The 23922-nt window shown below is 41.0% G+C and overlaps 1 protein-coding gene across 10 annotated transcripts in view; it reads right to left on the bottom strand.

The window, feature by feature from the left end:
- FAM110B (family with sequence similarity 110 member B) overlaps positions 1 to 23922 on the bottom strand; it is a 169273-nt gene that overhangs the window by 87738 nt on the left and 57613 nt on the right. For 4 of the 10 annotated variants that reach the window (XM_057498075.1, XM_057498069.1, XM_057498074.1 and 1 more), the window contains exon 2: positions 20397 to 20468. The exons of the other annotated variants lie outside the window; for them this stretch is intronic. The gene's annotated coding sequence lies outside the window, so the exon portion shown is untranslated. The remainder of the gene's footprint in view (positions 1 to 20396; positions 20469 to 23922) is intronic. 10 annotated transcript variants of the gene reach the window in all.

Raw genomic sequence — 23922 nt, 5'->3', positions numbered from 1 at the left:
TAAAAGATTCTTCAGTCAAACAATGAAGGGGAAAGGAAGCCAAATTGCCTTTGAATATTGACTTAAGAAAACCACAAGTATGTCACTACATCACTGATTTAAATAGGGCAGGAATGGTATTCAGAAGCAATGAGCATCCTGTCACTGGAGTATAAATGCTACAGGTCCATTATCCATCTCTCTCATTTAAAGGAGTATTGCTTTTTGTAAGAAGTAAGTAGGAGAACAGGCAAAACCAAATGCTGTAAATGTGAAATACAGACCCATGTAAAATACACAATGGGCATCATTTTACTCCATGTGCCTCTGGTGAGCATGTTTTCCAGACGATTAAAAAAAAATGTATGTGCACTTAAAACAATCATGAATCCAACTGCAATTCCAAGTTCTTGCAACAAATTGACGGTTTACCTGACAGGCAGCCAGAAAACCACTTGCTCATGATTTCCACTAAAAGTAACGAATTCTACTCACATGATCACAGGTCATAAAAAGCAGCCTGATTTTCTCTTTTATCTTATTTAAGCTTCCCACTCTCGTTTATTTTACTAGCACTACTATTATTAATGTAATCTGAGGAACACAGCAAATTTCTAAGTCTCCCTTGCCACTGATAACTGGGCATTCACTTCTGCAAACCTGGCTGGCTTCTGCTTCTGGCTTCTCCCCTCTAACCATACATGCAGTTCCCAGGCCAATCTGCCAAAAACTGATTCTGGCAAGTCACTGCTCTGGTCATGAACTCAGGATGGCACCCTAAGGACTCATATGTCAAGTTCATAACCCTCCCTATGGCCTCACTTGTCAAGTTCTTAACCTGGATCAATCCCTTAACCTGAGTCAGTTTGGTTTCTATGTTAACTGACAGACCGTACACGTGACCCAGTTCTCGACTGGTCACTACTGGCCCTGGAGTGACTGTCTGAAAGAACCCAGATCAATGAATGAAATCACTAACGTCAAATCTTAAGCCCTACTGACTCTAAAAACTTCTCTTCATATGAAGGACAGACTACTTCTCTTTCCCTTAGAATAATAGTACGGTTAAAAGAGAGAAGGAAGTCCATAAAACATGGCTTTCGGCATCTCAAAGTAAAAGCACTGTAAGCATGAAGCTAAATCTGGCATTTCCTGGCATCTTTACTGAGCATTCTGTGGGGGCAGAATTCTAACTGGTCCCCCCCACACCCGCACAATCCCAGGACGGTAAATATGACGGGTTTCACCCCTATGATTAAGTATGTCACAAAGTGTATTAACCTTAAGGGAGGGAGCTTATATGGATGGGCTTAGCCTAATCTCACGAATCCTTCAAAAGCAGTGAGTTTTCTCTGGCTGGTCACAGAGGAGACACCCAAGAGATGAGAAGGGAGGGGATCTGGCAAGGGATGCTGCTGGAGCCTGTGACCGGGCATGTGAAGGCCCAGGGCAGGGAACTGTGAATGCCTTCTAGAAACTTCTAGGAACTGATGGCAGCTCTTGGCTGACAGCCAGGAAACAAGGGCCACAGTCTTGCTAAAAACCTGAGTAAGCTTAGAAATGGATTTTTCCCCCAAAGCCTCAACCAAGAATGCAGTCCAGCCAGCACCTTGAGTGTAAGACTTGGGGTCAAGAGCCCAGGTGAACCGGAATGGACTTGTGACTTACAGAACTGTGAGGTAAGAACTGGCTGCTCTTAGTGGAGATTTGTTCCATGACAATAGAAAATGAATATGCTTTCTTCTGAGCCTAGCCTCTGCTCACATAAAAATAACACTATCCTAAAAGTACCTCACAGCATTATCATCTGCTGTCCTCATGGGCATGAATATACAGCCAACAGTGAAAAAGGACATGTTAAGAGGCCTCCAAGGAAATCTCTATCCCTCCTACTGCACCGTGAAATATGACAACAAGCAGAACATACAAATCTTTACTGATAGTGACTATTCTAAAGATAATCATGTATAAGTAGTATTTCTCAGAAATGTTAAAATAGGAATCAGCCCTTCCACGATATTTTACTAATGTTAACCTCAATAAGAACAAATCAACCGTATAATTTATTTAGGTTTTGAAGACATATATTAGGAAAAGTGATCGTCTTTTATTCATCAAAATAGCAATTGATTATCTACTATATACTGTATCCTCTGTAAGTGCTTAATGACTAATTCCAGGGAATGCTAAGAAACACATACCATCCACATATTATAAGAAAAAGTATTACAGGATGTCTGCCCACTGCTTAAGTATAAACATTAATTATTAAAATATGAATATTCTGTACCTCATTTTGCTTTTATAAGGAATCTTGCTGTCATTTTAAATTATAAACATTTTTTCATTTCTACTCTGTGCTAGGCTCTCTGCTAGGCACTAAAAAACATTTAAATAAGTCAGTCCCTGCTCTCCAATCATCCTCAGTCCATTAAGGGAGAGACAAGTCTAATTAAGAACTGAAACAAGAATTTCAATCAGTACATCAATGGTATGTGTTACATATAAGATGCAGTATAGCCTGAGAATTATATAATGTTTGGTGTATGGCAAATGAGTGATCAATTAAGAAAGTGTTTATCTCCATCCATCCATCATCCATCCATCCATCCATCCCCCCATTCATACAAGACTATTACAAGTTAAACACAAACATCTCATTAAGGGCAGTTCTGACATGTGCTGTATGCCTATGCACTGTGACTAACTGCACTTTTAATTAAAGAAAACTAGTTTTTCATGAAATACTTCTGTCTGTAATCTGTTTACATATGAAGGGAGTTGATGGTTCCTAAACTCTCACATTTAAGTTTGCACACCTCTAATGCAACAGCCTGAGTACCATGAAAGTTTGCCCATCTGTGGGAAGGGAACACTTTTTGTCCACTGACCACTTTTTGTCCACTAACTTAAAAAATCCTGTAAATAGAAAGTTATTTTAAAACCAAACTGACTCCCAAGAAACAGAGTAGAGCATATAAGAGTTTAGGACCTAAATCAAACACACTAAATCTTTCATTCCTGATGCAGCAATGTAAAATGATAATAACTGTATTATTGAGATGAGAGATTAAAATAGAAAATGCTGAATGTTATAGTTTGAGAAAACACACACACACACACCCCAGTCCTCCTGGGAGGGAATAAATATCTTAAACCCCATTACTCTATAATGATTTTTCCAAAGTGAGAAATTTCCCCCATGATAATAATTATCTTATTTAGCACTTATTTTTAAAAAGGATGAGTTATGACTCTTTACACGAGCTGTTTTCAAGTTCTACTACTAAAAATTATTTCTAAAAGAAGTGCTTGAAAGAAAAACAAAGAAATTGTTTACCATCTGCTGTATGTTAGACAAAGTCAGAGTAGAAGACATAGTGCTCAGAAATCATGAATAAACTGAATGCAGTGAAATGGATAATACCTAACCCAGGCCCTTAAGTAGTTTATGTAACAGCTGTAGAGATGTGGCTAATAAACACATGAAAAATTTAAAAAGTAGTAATATAAAACAGTAACAAAGCACCCCTGAAACCTACACACTTAGAAATTATTAAGACGGTAAATTTTGTTATGTGTTTTTTACCACAATTCAAAATAAAACAATAAAAATAAACCTTATGGATAACTGAAAACTAATAGTGAGATCTTAAAGCAAATAAATGCTATAAATTCAAGTTAAGAGTTTTGTCTTTAAAAGAGGCGTGAAATGATTCTTCAGTTTTCCTGATGGTCTGTTTCACAGGGGAAGAGCAACACACCCTCTCTGTGCCCCAGAGAGAACAGGCCGGCCTGTAGCCTGGACATGCACTGTGCAGTGGGATCACTCCGCAAAGGCCTGAAGAAACACAGGAGCATGAGCCGATTCCTGGGAACAGGCTGTCCCTGCCAGCGGGCTCCAGCCCAAAGGGCTGGCATCTTACCTGGGGGCTTGGCTCCCCAGTTGCTCGGGGGCTTGACATTGCACAGAGGCCTCAGGAAGGCCAAGGAGAGCATTCACTTTATTTGGTAACAGAGCCATTTCAGTTTATGAATATCAAGTTTTCATTAGTTAAACTCAGTTACTGATGAGCACCCATTTATTCCTGAGAGCAGAAGTCTACAGACCAGCAGCATAATTGCTAGTAAGAATCAAAGACAGCACTCAGAGCCAAGCTTAGGGAGACCCTCGCACAGCACTGAGAAGCCTGGGGCCCATGGTCACACATGCCAGTGCCCACCCCAGCAGCCCCACTTGTGGCCTGCCCATCTGCATCTCAATGTCATCATCTGCTAAAAAGGAACAATGACAGCATGCCTGAGTGCTCTACAGACCCTGCACTGCACACTCCTACTAGAACCCATGTAACAGGTACAGGGAGAGCAATACAAGAATAAAAATTGGATGGTGCTAACATTATAGGGTCACTGTGAGGATTAAGTGGCATAATATACTGTGCTCATTAGCATTTTTGCCAGGCACACAGTACATGTTTAATAAATGACATGTGGTATCATTACTTGGCTAAGTGAAGAAAAGGAGACAGGCATTTTAAGTCAGGATGAGAGCAAATGCTATGTGTTTGCACAAAGCATTCTTCAAGAGCTCAAGAAGATCAATGAAACCGAGGAGAATGATTGGGAGGAAGAGGGCAATAATGGCTGGAAAGGTGAATCAGAGCTCGACTATGGCAGAAGGTGGGCGCCCAGCCTACCTCATCTGCCCGCCTCCCCCCAGTCTATGGGAATTAGACAAGGATTTTATGAATGAAGGAGTCATCAAGATGGTATTTATCAAGATCGTCCCACATGCAGGGCAGACTGAAAAGGTGACTAATAACACCAGAGGGACAGAGTAACCCATCACATGTGGCTTCAGTAATCTCATGTGATAAAATAAGATATGGGCTTGACTCGGAACTTACGGAAGACAGAAAGAAAAGGGCAAATACAAAAGTTGAAGGACAAAAATACTTAATGAGCAAATGTTGGGAATTCAGGTGTTTCTCCAAAGTTTCCCAAAAACAGTTCCTTAGTAATAGGAGCTCATTGGTCCTCTAGGAGAAACGCTAGTAGAGGATGCTGGTTCAGCAGGAAGATCAGGAGAGCCATTCGTGCCTCCAGGAACTTGAGTTTGGAGTAGAATACTGATGAAGTGAGCCTAGCAAGGGGCATACATGTCGGGACGAGCAATGGTGAAGCCCAGTCAGAATCAGGTGTGGGAAGTGCTCCGGGGTGAGGGAGGACCACCACCCTGCTGCATGCTCCCATTTAGATCATAGAATGGACAAAGGGCAGCAAGTGAGATGAGCGATTCCTAGGAAGACAAGGGAAAATGGAGCAGCAAGTCTCAAGGTCCTGAGTTGGGGAAAAAGGAATGAAAGTATCCCTCATTTACAAATCAGGATTAGGATCCTTGAGAAAATACAAAAAAAGAGGCAGAGCTGAGGAAGGCAGAGAGGTAAGGAAGGCCAGGGATGACCCAGAAAGGGGGGCAGAACACGAGACATGTTGTGAGGTGGTGAGGCAAGGAGGGGAGTGGAAGGGACCCCACTGTGGGCTGATGGAGCAATGCTCCGCAGGGTATGAACAACGGGCAGATCAATGTTAACATGCCTTTTAAAATAAAAAATATTTAGGAACACCAAAATATTCTCCACTAACCCGTAGTAGAGAACATTTCATGTTTCTATTTTTATCCTTAAAATATGAACAGATAATTTTCCTGAAAAAGAATTTGCAGGTGCTTCTGAAAGGGACCAAGTTGGAGAAAAACCAGTGCAAAATACTGTTTGCTAAACAATTCACTGCTGACTGGCTTTGTGATAATGAGCTATGCTTAAGGACTCCAGAGTCTCAGATTGGGTTTAAGGATTATTAAGCAGGTATTTAAAATCAACACTGAATTTCAACAGCACATATTTGATCCAGGGAATGTGAATCCATTAAGCCTTTATGCTAATAAGCATTCTAAACAAGTTGAAAGAGAGCTAAAAGAAGGAAGACAAAGTTTAAACCAAGCCTACATTTAAAAAAAATTTTTGTTTCAAAATTCTTAAATTGGTCACCAAGCACACTAACCTCCTACATAAAGAAGCTGTTTTTAAAAACACTAAAATTCCAATATCCATTATGCACATTAAATAGCCTCTCAAGTTTTACAAGAGAGCAGCCAATTTCTAAAACAAGTATAAACTGTACAAAGACAGAATTTTTCTATTACTGTTTGGTAGGAAATCACCTCTTTAAACATTTACTAAGTTATCTTTGTTCATTAACATCAGTTTAAAAAGAAGAAAGAGAAAAAGGAGAAGATGACAACAATGGATTACAACCCCATGAGGTCTCTGGTGGCTCTGCTCAAACTCGACCTCAGTGACTAGAACTGCAGCCCAGGCAGGGTGGCTCAGGCACAGCGCTGCCCTGATCAGAACAGGGAACAAGAACAGCAGCTCCCAGGCGCACCCATGCACAGCAACCACTTATGAATACACTCCCTGGTCCTCAAGTCTTACTACAAGCATCCGACCCAAAGGCAGACCATGACACCAAAGTGAGGCAATAAATATTCACCTCTGCCCTACAGACAGGCTGGGTCTCCTGGACTAAGGCACAAGAAATATTTCACTATCTGAATTCCAACAGAATGCTCATGTCACTAATGCCAAAAAATGTAGAGTATCTCATTCTTCCTCTACACTCTTAACTGTTTTCCTAGGAAAGAAACTACTGAGTATCCACTTTCCACCTTTTTAGGTTCACTCCCTATTTAGATACTATTGCAGTATTGTTTGAAAATGCTCCCTACTGTCCTTATACTTTCTCGTCCACCCAACTTTATTCTTCTTTAAAAGTGTGTTAGCATTATGATTGTTAATAACATCAGCTCTAGAAATCTGTCATTCATATATGTGTGTGTCCATATATACACACACATATATACATAAAACAGGTTGTTCATTTCAAGTTATAGACCTGAAGACCCTATGTACAATCAGACAAGTGTCTCCAGTCTTACACCAAGCATTGTACATTCAATTGGACCATGAGCACTACAGTAAATTTGGACCCCCACAGTCATCATTGGGCAGAATGGCATAGTCTAGCATTAAAACTGGAGATTAGTATTTAAAACTAACAGTTTCCTAACTTGATGTCAATCTCTCCTCTTACAAAAGCAAATGTGAGCAGGTGATAGAAGTTGAAAATGCAGAAATGTGAATACATGTCTGTGTGTGCATCCGTGGTAAGATGTACATACAGAATTCCTTCTCCAAATCTCTGCTGTGAGTACTCAAAGCCAAACCAGCAAGGAAGAAATTATATACGTGGTACTAAGACATTCTAGTTACCTCAGGTTTGATAATGGGGGACTAAGTGCTTAATGGGGATTCTTGGTATACACTATGTAACAGAGAGAATATAATACATGGAATTACAAGGCTTCAGGTTATATCTGACAGTCAATTTCTGGGTTCCTTTAATTTCTCCATGCCTCAAATTCCTCATCAATGAAATGGGCACTCCTGAGAATTGCCACAAAATGTACGAATGATTTCTAAGAATCTAGACATCCCAGAAGACTGATTTATTAAGATTTTATTTTAAAGTCTGTAGTTGTGTATTAATATATAGTAAGGGTTAGATCAGAAAAGAGTTCAATTCATTCACTTAGTGACTATTTATGAAGCACCCACTGGGTGTCAGGCACAGTGCCTGGCCCTGGGGATAGAGCAGTCAACAAGCAGACAAAAACTTTGTGCTTTCATGGAACTTACCAAGTAGCTCTCTAGTCAACTTCCTAACTGAAGAGCAACACAGTGGCAAGGGAGAGTGTAACTATGCTCCCAGAGATGGGGCACCACTGTGCAGACATGATGACCACTGATGTTTCCAGAATGCAATTCAAGTGTGCTCTGAACCGCAGGGCTAGGCTTCTCCTCCTGTAATAAATGTGGCACTTGCTCTCCTAACTGCACAGACCTACACCACACCAACTTACTGTCTGACTACAACTAATTTCACTTTGCTAGTTTTTAAAATAACTCTTCAACAGTTTATTAAGTTTTGACTTCAAATTAAAGCTGCTTTAAAAGATAGCTTTTTATTTTGGCCAGTTCACTCATTATTTCCTAAAACTAAATTGTATAAATGTTATAGTCACCTAATACTGGACATATGTAATGATAAAACAGGGCTTTGTTTCAGTGACCCACACAGTATTTTGTCCTTGCCTCCTGACAATTGCCCAGTGCTGCCCGATTTTGACCACAACTGGTACTTTACTTGAGAGGACCCCTGAATCCTAAAAGCCAATGCGTCAGTTGTGTTGACTTGAAGCTAAATGACAGCTGAATTATTTCAAGTTGGCTTTTATTTTGTGATTCTGTTGGTCAGTGATTTACAAAATTACTAAGCTGATTATTTTGTAAGGATAATATCCACAGTCTGGCCAACTAATGACCATGTAAACTAGAAATTAGTACAGGGACATGTTTTGATTCTTCTGTTGTGACCGTATAGCATCTGTATTTAGCTGGTAGCTGTTGCTTTCAGATGGGCATTTTAGCATATGTAAGATTGCTACATAAAATATATATTTTTTTATTTATACATTTTTAACTGCAAGTGGCTTTGATACACTAAGGTGAGCTTATAAAGCATGAACTATCACCATAGGCACAATATATTAGTTTTCTATGTGTTCCTGGAAGTTTTCTGAGTAAGTGTTATCAGCTTATGAAGGACTGAAGGTACAGTTGCATAGGCTGTGTATTCCACACAATCTGGGAGATGTCATGGCCATGGTGGTCTGTGTGAGTGGCTTCATACGACCACACATGATTCATTTGAGAAGTGTATGTGGTGCCTCGGAGTACCCAGATGTGTAGCTCTGAGTCCATGCTGCTGCAGAAATTAATTCTCAAATAGCATAGACAAAAGAATCAGGCAGTATTCTATTACTTTTTCAGAGACACAGTACAGCATATCATTTGAGGGAATGGAATTCTAGAGCCAGTCTGAATGGGTCCAAGTCCTAGTTCATTACTTACTAGCTGGGTAACCCTGGGCAAGCTATTTCACTTCTCTATGGTTCAATTTTTTCATCTATAAAGTGGAAATAATAGCAGAACCTAACTCAGAGCTTTTTTTTTTCCCTACAAAAGCATAAAGGTTTTTTTTATTATGTGAACATAGACAAAATTACTTAAGTTAATAAATTTTTATTTAAGGATATTCTTAGGCTGTGATTCCTTCCCCTGCCAATCACCTTAGCTCCTGCAAAGTCTGAGTTATGATCTTCAAGACAGTCCTTTTAAAATCAACTCTAGTTCAGTCCACAGTTGTCATTATCAGTCAGCTCAACATTCTTTAGCTGAGCTTCTTTGATGGCTATGTGAATACCTAACCCAGAGCTTTTATGAGGATTATGTGAGGCAATATTGTAAAGTAGCTAGAACACTGCTTGGCAATGGTAAACACTGTAAAGTGCTCAGATTTGGTATTAGTATTACTGAGTGAGAAAATCAAAGCAGAAAGGAACTAAATTAACTTGTTATGGGTTTAAAAATTAATCAGTGGTGTATTGCAGAATGCAAAGGAAAGTTCTTGATTTGTAAGAGTGTTCATGAGACCACACAGTTTTCCATCCCAACTTTCTGACAAAGGTGAAATGCATGACTTGCAGTAATACTTATGTCTGAAAGGCAAAATCCCATGGACCTGAGTGCTTTGATTATTGACATGGGTCATCTTTAACGGGGCACCTGGATGATGCACAGGGCAGTATGAACCCACACACTGCCAGTACCTGGGCTGGCAGTCACCAGCCACCTCTTCTAGTAGGCAGAGGCACACCCAGTGGTCAAATAATTCTAGTTTTCAGAATCAGCCGTCAGTAAGACTCCAAATCCTAGAAGGGAGTAATTGTCCTGCTCTGGTGAGGTGTCAACTGCTTTCATTCACGTTCTTTAAATGTCAGTCAAACCCTGGTGCACTGGAAAATCATCTCATTCATTTCAGTGCAAACAGCGTCCACCCCTGGTGCCCTGAGGGACAGGTACATTATGAAGATGACAGAATCATACAAAGTCTCTGGGCCTATTTCTGCAATGTGAAGGGGGACAGCTAGAAATCAAAAAAGTCCTGGCATGTTAGTGAGAGGATGCTTTTTACCTATTTCAATTTCTACACAAGGCCCAGAGAGTTTTGGTAACTGGTTTTGATGCAGATTGTGGCTTTGAGATAGTGGAAAACAGAACAGCTCGCACAATAAACAGGCTGTTCACTCACACCTTCATCTGGTGTTCTAGAAAAGTACAGTTCAACCCCATAAAACTCTAGGCACACAGACAGGGCATGCATAATCAACATAATCCAGACCCACCTATAGGGGCTGTGTTAGCATCAACTAACTAGTTCCCCTCTCTTAAAAAATGAAATGGGGAGATTTCATGGGTCAAAATTAAAATGCATAGCAAAAATTTAGGTAAACCAGAAATCTGAATAAACTAGAAATACATATGGTGTATAAAACGAGCTGTGTAAAAGGCAGCCAAAAATCAAATGGCTCACAATAGCAACTCTTTATGACACTGAGGTTTCACCCACAATTTTCATTACTGCTGCTTTTAGCCAGAAAATTAGGGAAAAGCACTCAAATTCTGTTTTACACCAGCTTAATAAAAATGTACATATTCTATTTTTAAGTCAATTAACATCTTTGATTTTAAAATACCTTCATCATAAATGCAATTAGTGTAATATCCTGGATCAAATATAGAGTATGGTATCTAAAAAAAAGGAACATTACTTTCGGTCCAATAACATTACCTGTTCTAACTTACTGCCTCATTATAAGAGTCAAATCAAAAATTATATCTTACAGGAGCAGAGAAATCAGAATCTATTTCTCTTCATGGTAAACACAAGGACACTAAACTTGGAGAGTTTACACAGCTTATCTGAGGTCAAATCCTACTAAGCACTGGAGATAGCGACCCTGCTTACTTCATACAAGAAAGACCCATGCCAGGAGGTAAGTTCAATTCTTAGTGCTCCTTCCTGGCTTAAAGAGAAAATTAGCTGTCTGCCAACCACCTTGTGGTCAGATCACAGCAGGATTTCTGAGTCCCAGAGCTGAAACTGAGAGAGGGGTGACCCATACACTAGTTTCAGGAAAATCCTCTCTTACCAGATGGCTCACATAGGAAGTTTGTGGACCCATTAGGGCAGCACAAAACACCAATGCCATGCCTTTGTGACAGTTGGTGACCACTATGGTGGGTGAATTCCACCATCCAGGGTAATGCCCATACCTTCCCTACCTGCCTGCAAGATGCCCCAGCTTACAGTACACCTGCTGTGATTTCCTCAGACTGTAGCTGCCCCCAAATAGGCAGAGGCTACAAAATCATGACATATCAAACCATGGAAGTGGGAAGACACAGCACCATGAAAGAACTTTTGCTAACATGCTGGTGAAAAATCACCAACAAACCAGTGATGGGGACCACTGAAAATAGATAATCATGATGGGATATTTTAAGTAAAAGGGTAGAAGAGAAGAGTGGGAAACATCATGATGTTTTAGATTGAAACAGTGGTTCTATTTCTTGCTGGAATGAACATTTCCATTTAATGTTTATTCAGGTGGTTAAGTTACCATGGGTGCCCTAGAAATTGGGATTTTTCCCATTTCTCACCCCCTACTAAAAACAAAAGAACAAAAACATTCGCACATTTGTCACTAAAATTTTATCAATAGGCCATCACACGCCAACAAGGTTGCTGAAATGAGGATAGCACAGACTGTCCTGGCCCCTAACACAGCCTATTAAACAGAAATTAAGAGATTATTTAAAAAATTGCATGAAAAGAACAAAGAATAAAATTTCAAGAACATCAACATAGTACTGGAGGTCCGAGCCATGGCAATCAGATAACAAAAAGAAATAAAAGGCATCCAGATTAGGAAGGAAGAAGTTAAACTGTCACTGTTTGGAGATGACATGATATCATACATAACAAACCCTAAAGAATCCACTCCAAAACTATTAGAATAACTGAACTCAGCAAAGTTGCAGAATACCAAATTGATACACAGAAATCTGTTGGATTCCTATATACTAATCATGAACTAGCAGAAAGACAAATTGAGAAAACAACTCTATTTACAACTGCATCAAAAAGAATAAAATACCTACGAATAAACCTAAGCAAGGAGGGGAAAGATCTATACCCTAAAAACTACAAGACACTCATGAGAGAAATTAAAGAGGACACTAATAAATGGAAATACATCCCATGCTCATGAATAGGAAGAATTAATATTGTCAAAATGGGCCTCCTGCCTAAAGCAATCTACAGATTCAATGCAGTTCCTATCAAAATACCAACAGCATTCTTCTACAAACAGAATAAATAGTTCTAAAATTCATACGGAACCACAGAAGACCCCCAATAGCCAAAGCAATCCTGAGAAGGAAACATAAAGCTGGGGGAATAATGCTCCCCAACTTCAAGCTCTACTACAAAGCCACAGTAATCAAAACAATTTGGTACTGGCACAAGAACAGACCCATAGATCACTGCAACAGAATAGAGAGCCCAGATATAAACCCATGTACACATATACGGACAATTAATATATGATAAAGGAGTCATGGATATGCAATGGGGAAATGACAGCCTCCTCAACAAATGATGTTGGTGATACTGGACAGCAACATGTAAGAGATGAAACTGTAGCACTGTCTAACTACAAACAGAAAAAGTAAACTCGAAATGAATCAAACATCTGAATATAAGTCATGAAACCATAAAACTCTTAGAAGAAAACATAGGCAAAAATCTCTTGAATATAAACATGAGCAACTTTTTCCTGAACACATCTCCTTGGGCAAGGGAAATAAAAGCAAAAATGAACAAATGGACTACATCAAACTAAAAATCTTCTGTACAGCAAAGGACACCATCAGCAGAACAAAAAGGTATCCTATAGTATGGGAGAATGTATTTGTAAATGATATGTCTGATAAGGGGTTAACATCCAAAATATACAAACTAGTCACATGCCTCAATACCCAGAAGAACAAATAACCCAATTAAAAAATGGGCAGAGGATCAGAACAGACACTTCTCCAAAGAAGAAATTCAAATTGCCAACAGGCATGTGAAAAGATGCTCCACATTGCTAATCATCAGGGAAATGCATATTAAAACCACAATGAGATGTCACCTCACACCAGTTAGGATGGCTAACATTCAAAGACAAGGAACAACAAATGCTAATGAGGATGTGGAGAAAGGGGAACCCTCATACATTGCTGATGGGAATGTAAATTAGTTCTACCATTGTGGAAAGCAATATGGAGGTTCCTCAAAAAACTAAACATAGAAATACCATTTGACCTAGGAATTCCACTCCTAGGAATTTACCCGAAGAAAACAAGTTCCCAGATTCAAAAAGACATACGCACCCCTATGTTTATTGCAGCACAGTTTACAATGACCAAGATATGGAAGCAACCTAAGTGTCCATCAGAAGAAGAATGGATAAAGAAGCTTTGGTACATATACACAATGAAATAAAACAAATCCTACCATTTGCAACAACACGGATGGAGCTAGAGGGTATTATGCTCTGTGAAATAAGCCAGGGGAAGAAAGACAAGTACCAAATGATTTCACTCATTTGTGGAGTATAACAACAAAGCAAAACTGAAGGAACAAAACAGTAGCAGACTCATAGACACCAAGAAAAGGGACTAGCGATTACCAAAGGGAAGGGGTTGGTGAGGATGGGTGGAGAGGAAGGGAGAAGGGGATTAAGGGGCATTAAAATTAGCACTCACAATATAGGTAGGTTACGGGGAAGGCAGTAGGGTATGGAGAAGACAAGTAATGACTCTATAGCATCTAACTACTACTGGAATTGGGGGGAGGACTTGATAATATGGGTGAATATTGAAACCACAGTGTTGTTCATGTGAAACCTTCATAAGATTGTGTATCAATGCTACTTTAATTTAAAAAATTTCAAGAACATATGAACTCAATGCAATTCCATGATGCTATGACTTTGTCTGCAGGATGGTGAGAAGTTTGCAAGGGAACAAAAAGGAAATGGTGCAGGTGCCAAGGGCCCAGCTCCCAGGAACACTGCCCCGGGTACCTGAGGGCTGCCTCTACCCCCCTGCCAATCCACAAAGGATCAAACACGTGCTGAACACATTACATTCACTCTGAGGGGAACGAGTTCACTCTTTGAGTCAGACCAGGATGGATCTAAGTCCCCTGCATCTTTAACATGACTCACAGTGAGGAGGCGCTCAGAGGAGCTGGCCCTCCCAGCTTTCTCAGAATGAGGATGACTCGGCTGTCTAACCTCGCTGAAGCAGAGCCAGTGAGTAGGGCCCTCGGACTGCCTGTCAGCCGGGCTGACTGTAACCTACCTGCAAGGCCCTGCAGACAGCACCCTGCAAAATGACCTATGACCTTGGAGGGATGCAGGGGGAAGCTGTTTCATAAGCTCTGATGCAGGGCTGACGTGCCTTCCTCAGCTTCCCTGGGAACTTCTGTCAAAATCTTTGTGGCCCTGCATACTGAATTTATAGAAATACGGGATCAGGTTACAACTCTGGTGGATTAACTGCATGCTTCTCAAAGACAGAAACCTTATCTTTTTACCGTGGAAGCCCAGGACCAGACTGTTAACTATTAAATGAGCAAATGCAAACAAGTGGCCACTTAGAAGACTCCTGAATGGCAGCTCTGGTCCCAGCAGTCCCAGATGGCCTGTCCCTTGCTGGGGTGGGTACTGAAGGCTGATCACTTTCAATATGATTTAATACATTAATTACTTTCCATAAATATTTTAATTACATGAAAAGTACCTATATTAAAAATAAAAATAGAAAAGTATCTTTGCTATATTCGTTTAGATACATTAAATGAAGGCAACTACAAAATGGTCTCAATTTTCTCCTCTGTAAAGTCAAGGAGTTAAAGTCTGCAACATCTCCCTTGTAAAGGTGCCGTGGTTTCATATGCACATCTGACAAGTTCTGAGGAAAGAGTCATCAGCAACGTTCCTGGGGTTGATGAGGAGGAGTGAAGGCATCTTTGCCACCTAATGCAAAGTGAGTAATACCTGAGATTTAAAATTTAAGTGAAAAGAGGCCACAATACATTTATGTGTCAACAGCAATCACTCAGGGAGAGAAGGATGACATGCTTGTTCAATAGGCATGAATATCTTCCTCATAGGACCTTTTGAAGGCTAAGAAACAAAAATTGGGTGAGTTCCTGGGTCAGAGCAATCTGGAATTCATTTGGTCCCATGCATTGGCATTTCAAATGCAAATGGCCTCTGCCTGTGTCATGTTTGGTGCCTCCTATTTGCTCAGTTGACAGAGACCAAAGAGAGGAACAGCCTCAGAGATGCAGTGCTAACTGCAGTGGGAGAGAAGGAGAATCAGGACAATGAGGGGGCCCTGAACAATGAGAGAGAGAGAGAAAAGAAGCTGTTTTCCAGTTCTAATTAACTTGGGAAACAAGTCAGAAAACATAGCCAAGGATGGTATTCACTGCAAAAGATTAAAAACAGTACTTCTCATTATAACGGAGCTGCCTCCTTTCAACTGAAATGTGCAATTTGAATTGGAAACACTTTACATCAATAAAATATACAAATTCGCCTTTAGAGAAAGAAAACCAAATTACACATATGTGTATGAACACCTGAAAAACTGCTATTTTTTAAGAGAATCATATGGAGCAATTAAAGCTCTTTTATTGTAGAAAACAGGTTTCATCGAAGGTTAACCAGAGCCTAGGATTGTAAACGAAGCAGGCAAAAACTTTAACATATTTGTACCTTAGTGTCACTAATATATGAAAAATCTATCAGTAATTCAATGGTCTCAAACCCAAAACAGCAGATTTCTAAACAATAAGAAAAGGTAATAATAAATAAATAAATTTAAGTATGACTGGATATCAACCATGGAAATTCAGACTACGAAAATCTATGTCTCCATTACAGAAATTCAAAAAATCAGGACATTCAGTACTAGGAGAAGAAAACTTCAAATTCTTAGGCTTTGAAGGACTGCATATTGCTGCATATTAAAATATACTCCTGCTTAAATGGTTTGCTCTTTGAGGGTAGTCAGGTCAGATCTACACCAAAAGCAAATACCTCTCAATGAGAGTTGAAACCAAAGATTACTTCTGAGGGCTGTGTGTCTAGGAAGGGGACTGGGGGGTGGGGGGTGGGCAGGGCTCAGTAATTTATCCTATTCAGCGAAGCAAACTAAACTACTTCCAGGTTTCCAGAAACTTTCATTTGGCATGGCTACACATTTTGATAAGTAGCTGCATTACTTTTACCTGTTTAACCTCAGGACAAACCATAACCTATGTGCAACCACATTAACAAAATTACAATTTTAAAGTTGTGCAAATGTCTAAAAAAACAGAATTATAATGCAAAGAGGGTAATATCTACTGTTGGAAAGAGCACTCAGCAAGTTCAGGAGTCACAGGGCTAGACTTCTATCACAAGGAATACATACTGACAGATAAGAAAGTGAAGTATTTCAAACAGAACATAAAACTTTGGGCTGAATCTTTTCTGTGAAGCACCACTCGGATACTGTTCTCTGCCAGAAAATAGTGATGTTAACGGAAGCAGAATGTTTTCTTCCCAAATTGGCTGAGAAAATATGTAGCAAAGGGCATTAACAATACTATTCTAAAAGGTAGATTTAAGTCAGAATCAGAGATGTACCCCCATGGATTCCAGAGAGGCTGACTGCTCTCTCCCTTGGATGTGTGACATATGGAGAGAGGTCCAACAGGACACAAGTCACAAAAGCAGAAAGGGCAGGGGCAAGGGTATGATTACTGCTCACAGCATTTCTGCTAGTAGGCTGAATTCTTATCAGGACTTCGGAAGTGGCCCAGGCCGCTGCACAGGGAACATGAGAGAAGGGGCAGATAGGGCCTTGTTCAAGGCTACCACATAAGAATGCAGAAGGTGGGGAGGGCAGATAGGGAAGGTAAGGCTGTGTTCAAGTTCTGTCTCATAAGAGGTGGGGGAGGAGAGAGGCAGATAGGGAAGGAGGGGAGTGGGAGTCAGGAGAGAGAGGCAGCAGGGAGGGAGGCGGAAGGAAAGATAAGACAAGACTCCAGCACATCAGCATCCTAAACTTTAGCCAGAGTGAAGAGCTAGTATCACTGTTCAAGTATACATGCAACACCACGCCCACCGAAATGTCTTCACTTTGTTTAAACTGTATTACAGCGATGCCAAAGGTAAACTTGAAAAGCTGTCACATTCTCAGTGTTCTAACAAAGGGGTTTTCAGTTCTCCAATTCCTTTGCTGAATTTTCCGTTCATTTCCCATCTTCACTGAGCAGGCCCGATGCCAGGCACCCATGCAAAGATAACAAGGTGGGTCTCTATCACCAGAAGGGTTCAGATACACTCACTTTCTAAGGTGCCTCACAGTCACTTGAATTATATACTCTTTTATTTAAAAGATACCAAATAATGTCATGTTTTAAGTGTACCAAAGGAGATGTGTAAAACAAATGATAAGAAATTCTCTCATACACTAATGATTCAAATGTGTTTTGGTTCAAAGTATAGGGAAAAGAATGTCAAAGGTTTCCTATAGGCCTCATTTAATTTAGATATAGTAGAACCAAAGGTTGTTTGAGTTCAGTGTGCTTCCCCCTTTCATAGTTGTGGAACAACCATATATAGATAGCATGGGTGGTAATACTGTCATAGACTTTGCATTTAGGAATGAAGAAAGAAAGGCAGTATCTAATGAGACCAAAATAATTACACATATATACTATGAGAAAAGACGTGTAGCCTAATGGACTGTAATGTTATTCAAGATCTAATATCTTTATTCTTCAGTTTTAAAATTTCATAAAAATCCAAGAAAGTACTGCCCTTTATATTTAAATAATGGACACTAACAAGAATAAAACATTAGAGGAGTATATAAATCTTAACTCTTAACTATTCACTCCAACAGTCAATCATAACCACAACCTTTATGAATTAACTTTTGTGACCAGAGTGTAGACGATGATTTAATAGGCAAATGATGAGATTTTAGACATGAGTCATCAACAGATAAGTACTGTCTGATTAACAAAGTGAACTAGTAGCAGTTCTTGCCTACTCGTGTTAGACATTAGCCACATTCAGGACCCTGGTATCTGTCCCATTCTGAACACGTTTGCTGAGAATTCCATTGTCCTTTCACCATTATCACTGAGGGCTACCACGAGTGCAATATGCACCCGGCACAATGTATTTTATATACACCCCCTCATTTAGTGTTATAGTAACCATGAGAAGTAAATATCACCTCCATTCTGCATAAGATGACAGACCAAAGCTACTGACAGGTGTCCAACACTTCCCGTGTGCCAATCTATATAGCAACTCACTGACTGAAAGCCCACAACAATCCTGTGATGGGTTACTACTATTGTCCTGATTTGATAGATGAAGACACTGGGTACGGAGACTAAACAGCTCTTCCAACATCACACATGACATATGTGTCAGAGCCCAGATGCTGGCCCAGATCCTCCTGACACCAACCCGGAGGAGCCTCGCTCTCCAGGCCTGCCATCCATCCCCCTATCAGCCAGGAAGCAGACCAGGGCTGGCTGGCCAGAGCTGGACCTCCCTAATCCACAGGTCAACTCATACATCTGGCTGGGACCCTTTCCCCTAAGTTTCCCTAAAGAAACTTACAACAGGGAAACTGAAGTCTTGCCTCCAAGCTGGCACAGCTCAATAGTCTTCAGATCATGTGACTAAAGGTCAGGGCTTCTACCTGACCGGTACACAAGGAACCCCAGAATAAAGAGCCCTTGTTTGTACACATGTCCTAAGTCCAATCAGTGTCATCAACTACTGAGTTACTGTGGCCAACCATGTGCCCAAACACACTAGCCCTCAGTTACCAAGCTCCACCAGCCAAGCCCACCTTAGCAGGTGACAGTGTGAGTAAATGGTGGCACTGGGCCTCTGGGCTCATGGTCAGCTGTGTTCAGATAGAGTGAGGGCACCAAGTGGGGGCAGGGGACCAATTGTAAGGGTATGTGAGATTAACAAAGGTAAAGGAAATTGCAGTCAGGGAGCGAAGTCTTGGAAAGGAGGCAGGAAGAGGAAGTCACACTGCTGGCAATCAACTACTAATTCGCTACCCTCAATTTAAGGATGGATAGGCACTGGGAAGAAATGAAACTGCTGTCTCCAGAAGCCACACTGGAGTGGAAGTACTACAGAAGAGGCTTTCCGCTTAGGGAGAAGCTCACCACTCCCATCCAGTCCCCCAGATAAGGGTGCTCGCCCTGATTGGGCAACACCTGAGCCTGGCTTCCTCAGGGAATACTGGAATGACTAATGCAAGTTCATGTAATGGGAGGTAAGCACAGCTCTTGCAAAGAGACCACAAAATATCACCAAAATGAACGAAGTGTATAGGGTGGCAGTGGCCCCCAGCACCCAGAAATTGCCATTTTAATTAGCAAGGACCAAGAACAAGAACAAAGGTATTATACTTAGCAGAAGTTTTGAACCCATCTTTGCCCCATGTTTCCAGCATGGCGTTAACACACTTATTACAGATTGAATGCCTTTATTAACAACTCAAGTATATGCACAAAGAGGAAAATGACTAAGGTGTGTACACCCAAATTTAACCAGTATTGTTTCTGGGGAGTGGCTTCAGTGTACATAGTCACATTCTGTTAGAGATCTGTAGCATTTGCCCTTTTTTTGCAATATATGTATTATGTTAGTGATTGGAGAAAATATGTCATGTCTCATGCCAAGTGAGAATATTTACAAAGTGTGCTAAGTCACTGATACTTGACTTATCCCAGTGAGTGGCTCTGATGGTAATCATTCAGACTGGGGAGGTTAAATATGCACAGAATTCACAAAAAGCCACTGCAAGCAAATACCCAGGCAACTTCAAAGAGGGCCTGCATTTCAAGGGGAGTGAGAGCCAGAGGTGGGAGCTAAGACTAGCCTCTAAGTCTTGGCAGCAGACCTGGTGGTCAGGAGGGTAGTCATTTGCACCCAGGTGATTGCTGCCTGGGAACAGGGGTGAAGTGTGTATACCTTAGCCATGATCAGCACTGGACAGAGTACACACATGTGTGCTGAATGGACACGTGACAAGAGTGGGGGATGGGAGGGAGGGACGAGGGGAGGAGGGTAAACAGGCAGAGAGGAGGAGGGAAGGGGATGGAGGCAGGAGTGGGAGGGAAGGAGAGGAAATGGTGGGAAAAGGGGGAGAGCTCTGCTCCACAAACAAAAGGCTGCATTTACTTTATGATCAGAGTTGTACATGAATTTAATAATATACTTCTTAATGTGCAATTACCTTTTATTTCCCTTTCAAGCCTTAAAGACTTCTTGTTAACTTCCACTGCTTCGGATGTCCAACTGGGGATTTCTGAAGGGAAGAACACAGACTAAAAATTATTCTGGAGAATAAAAGTGATAAATGTTTAAAGTATCATTAAAAAGAGTGATTTTCATTGAATAACAGACACAGTATATTGCCTAATATACCTGGGAAAAAATTAGGTCCAGTGCCTCATTTCTAATATAGGTGCCCTAGTAAACCTCAAGATGATTCTAGAAGAAAACAAAAACCAACTCTAGGATAAGCTTTGTGTGTTTAATGGAAAGCAAACCCAAGAAGTCTGTGCATGGCCACTAGCCAGGAGCCCCCAGGGAGGCTCTGTTGGCCCCAACCCAGCATCCCTGGCCCACCTTGCCAGTCCTTCTAGCTGACAAAAGCATTCAGAAAGCAATGTGGCCTCCTCACAGACACCTCAGAACTGGGCAGGGAGACAGAGACATTCTGCTTCAGAAACTCTTGTTAAGAAGGAAAAAAATAATACAAAATAGGCATCTTAGCTTGCTTTGCCCTCCAAATGCACTTTGAACATGAGCTCACAAATGCATGCCTCTTTGTCCTTGTCCTGGGGCTTCTTCTGGAGGGAGGACAGACCTTGCAGGTGACTGCCTCACACTGTGAGTATACAGTTTTATTCTTAGGGAGGAAACGATTAACACTGACCAGCCCTGTGCTCAGGCCCAGAAACAATGTGACTCCATTTTACACTAAGAAAGAAACTGAGGCTTTTTGAGGAAAGTTTTGTTCCCAGGTCTGTCTGACACATAAATGCTTTTACTATATTTGGAGATAGATGGATGAATCATGAAAGTGATTGCTATCTGCACATCTGGCATCTCAAGGGAAAATGCCGGGGTGGAGATGTGTCTTCTCCTCCAGCACCTGCTTTCACCGTATGTCATCAGTCCAAATAACTACATCGCCATTCACTTGGAAGCAGGAGCAGGCAGACAGGGAAGGAAAATGCTCTGATGGTAATAGATACCTTTTTTAATTGAGATTTATTTACTCTTTATTTAGCATGGTTATAGGACTGATTTTTAAGGAGGCACTGGAGACTTCCACAAATGATGGCTAAGAATCACTTCATTAAGGTCGATGTCAACTTGCCAGCCATCAGTATCTCCTTTCTGGGGCAACATGCAATGAATGATATGCTGGATGTTTACTAGCGAGGATGCAAATCTTAACCTGGATTTTGTATTGCTTCAAAAAAAATAAAAAGCCTGAAAATGGCCACTTAAATAAAAGACTGAGGAGCCAACATGGCGGCGTGAGTAGGACAGTGGGAATCTCCTCCCAAAAACATATATATTTTTGAAAATACAACAAATACAACTAATCCTAAAAGACAGATCAGAAGACACAAGACAACAGCCTGACTACATCCACACGTGCGAGAGCCCAGCGCCTGCTGAAAGGGGTAAGATACAAGCCCCGGCCCGGCGGGACCCGAGCACACCTCCCTCCAGCTCCCGGTGGGAGGGAGAGGGAGCCCAGGACTGCTAAACACCCAGCCCCAGCCATCCGCACCAGAGCACAGACACAGTGCAGGCGTGGAGGGCTGGAAACTAGGGAAATAGGGCAGCAAGACCTCTGAGCGGGTGCCGAAGATGATGCCCCTGTGACAAAGAAAAGCAAGTGCTTTTTGAAAGTCTTAAAGGGACAGGGACTTAACAGCTAGACAGAAACAACACAGGTCACAGCCCAGTGGCTGGAAATTACAGGGAAAACCGGGCACACTAACCCCCTGGGCAACAGCTCTGAGACCCCTCACGGAGGCAAACAGCCAAACAGCCCCACCCCCCGTCCATTACCCCTCCGGGCGCTGTGAAAGCAGAGAAACAGCCTAAGGCAAACCACGCCTCCATATAGGCCGGGCAAGACACAAAGACCCAGCCTAGACGCAATTACCCAACACAAGCCACTAGGGGTCGCAGTTGTCCCAGTAAAGAAAGGCCAGTAGCAAGTGAAAAGTTTGGCCCTCCCAGCTGACAGTCAATAGCACCTGTCAACATGAAAAGGCAAAAAAATATGATCCAGACAAGACTAACCCAGACACCTTCGGCATCTGCTACATCTTCCCCTGAGAAGGAACCTGGGGAGATAGATTTAACCAGTTTTCCTGAAAAAGAATTCAAAAAAAAAGTCATAACCATGCTGATGGACTTGCAGAGAAATATGCAAGAACTAAGGAAGGAGAATACAGAAATAAAACAAGCTCTGGAAGGACGTCAAAACAGAATGGATGAGATGCAAGAGACCATTAATGGACTAGGAAACAGAGAACAGGAACGCAGAGAAGCTGATGCAGAGAGAGATAAAAAGATCTCCAGGAATGAAAGAATTTTAAGAGAGCTGAGTGACCAATCAAAATGGAATAATATACGCATTATAGGGGTATCAGAAGAAAAAGAGAGAGAAAAAGGGATAGAAAGTGTCTTTGAAGAAATAATTGCCAAAAACTTCCCCAAACTAGGGAAAGAAATGGCCTCTCAGACCACAGAGGTACACAGAACTCCCATGACAAGGGAACCAAGGAGGGCAACACCAAGACACATAATAATTAAAATGGCAAAGATCAAAGACAAGGACAAAGTATTAAAGGCAGCCAGAGAGAAAAAAAAGGTTACCTACAAAGGAAAACCCATCAGGCTATTATCAGACTTCTCAACAGAAACCCTACAGACCAGAAGAGAATGGCATGATATACTTAATGCAATGAAACAGAAGGGCCTCGAACCAAGACTACTGTATCCAGCACGAATATCATTTAAATATGAAGGAGGGATTAAACAATTCCCAGACAAGCAAAAGTTGAGGGAATTTGCCTCCCACAAACCACCTCTACAGGGCATCCTACAGGGACTCCTCTAGAAGGTAGCACTCCTAAAAAGAGCACAGAACAAAACACCCAACATATGAAGAAGGGAGGAGGAGGAATAAGAAGGGAGAGAAATAAAGAATCATCAGACCGCATTTATAATAGCTCAGCAAGCGAGTTAAGTTAGACAGTAAGATAGTAAAGAAGTTAACCTGAACCTTTGGTAACCACAAACTCGAAGCCTCCAATGGCAATAAGTTCTTATCTTTCAATAATCACCCTAAATGTAAATGGACTGAATTCACCAATCAAAAGACACAGAGTAATAGAATGGATAAAAACACAAGATCTATCCATATGCTGCTTAGAAGAGACTCACCTCAAACCCAAAGACATGCACAGACTTAAAGCTAAGGGATGGAAAAAGATATTTCATGCAAACAACAGAGAGAAGAAAGCAGGTGTTGCAATTCTGGTATCAGACAAAACATACTTCAAAATAAAGAAAATAACAAAAGATAAAGAAGGACATTACATAATGATAAAGCGCTCAGTCCAACAAGAGGATATAACCATTATAAATATATATGCACCCAATACAGGAGCACCAACATACCTGAAACAAATACTAACAGAACTAAAGGAGGAAATAGAATGCAA

The sequence above is a fragment of the Manis pentadactyla genome, chromosome 3 (assembly GCF_030020395.1).
Source record: "Manis pentadactyla isolate mManPen7 chromosome 3, mManPen7.hap1, whole genome shotgun sequence".
Classification (NCBI taxonomy): domain Eukaryota; kingdom Metazoa; phylum Chordata; class Mammalia; order Pholidota; family Manidae; genus Manis; species Manis pentadactyla.
Note: the sequence above shows the minus strand (reverse complement) of the source record. Positions and strands in the feature narration are given on the sequence as shown.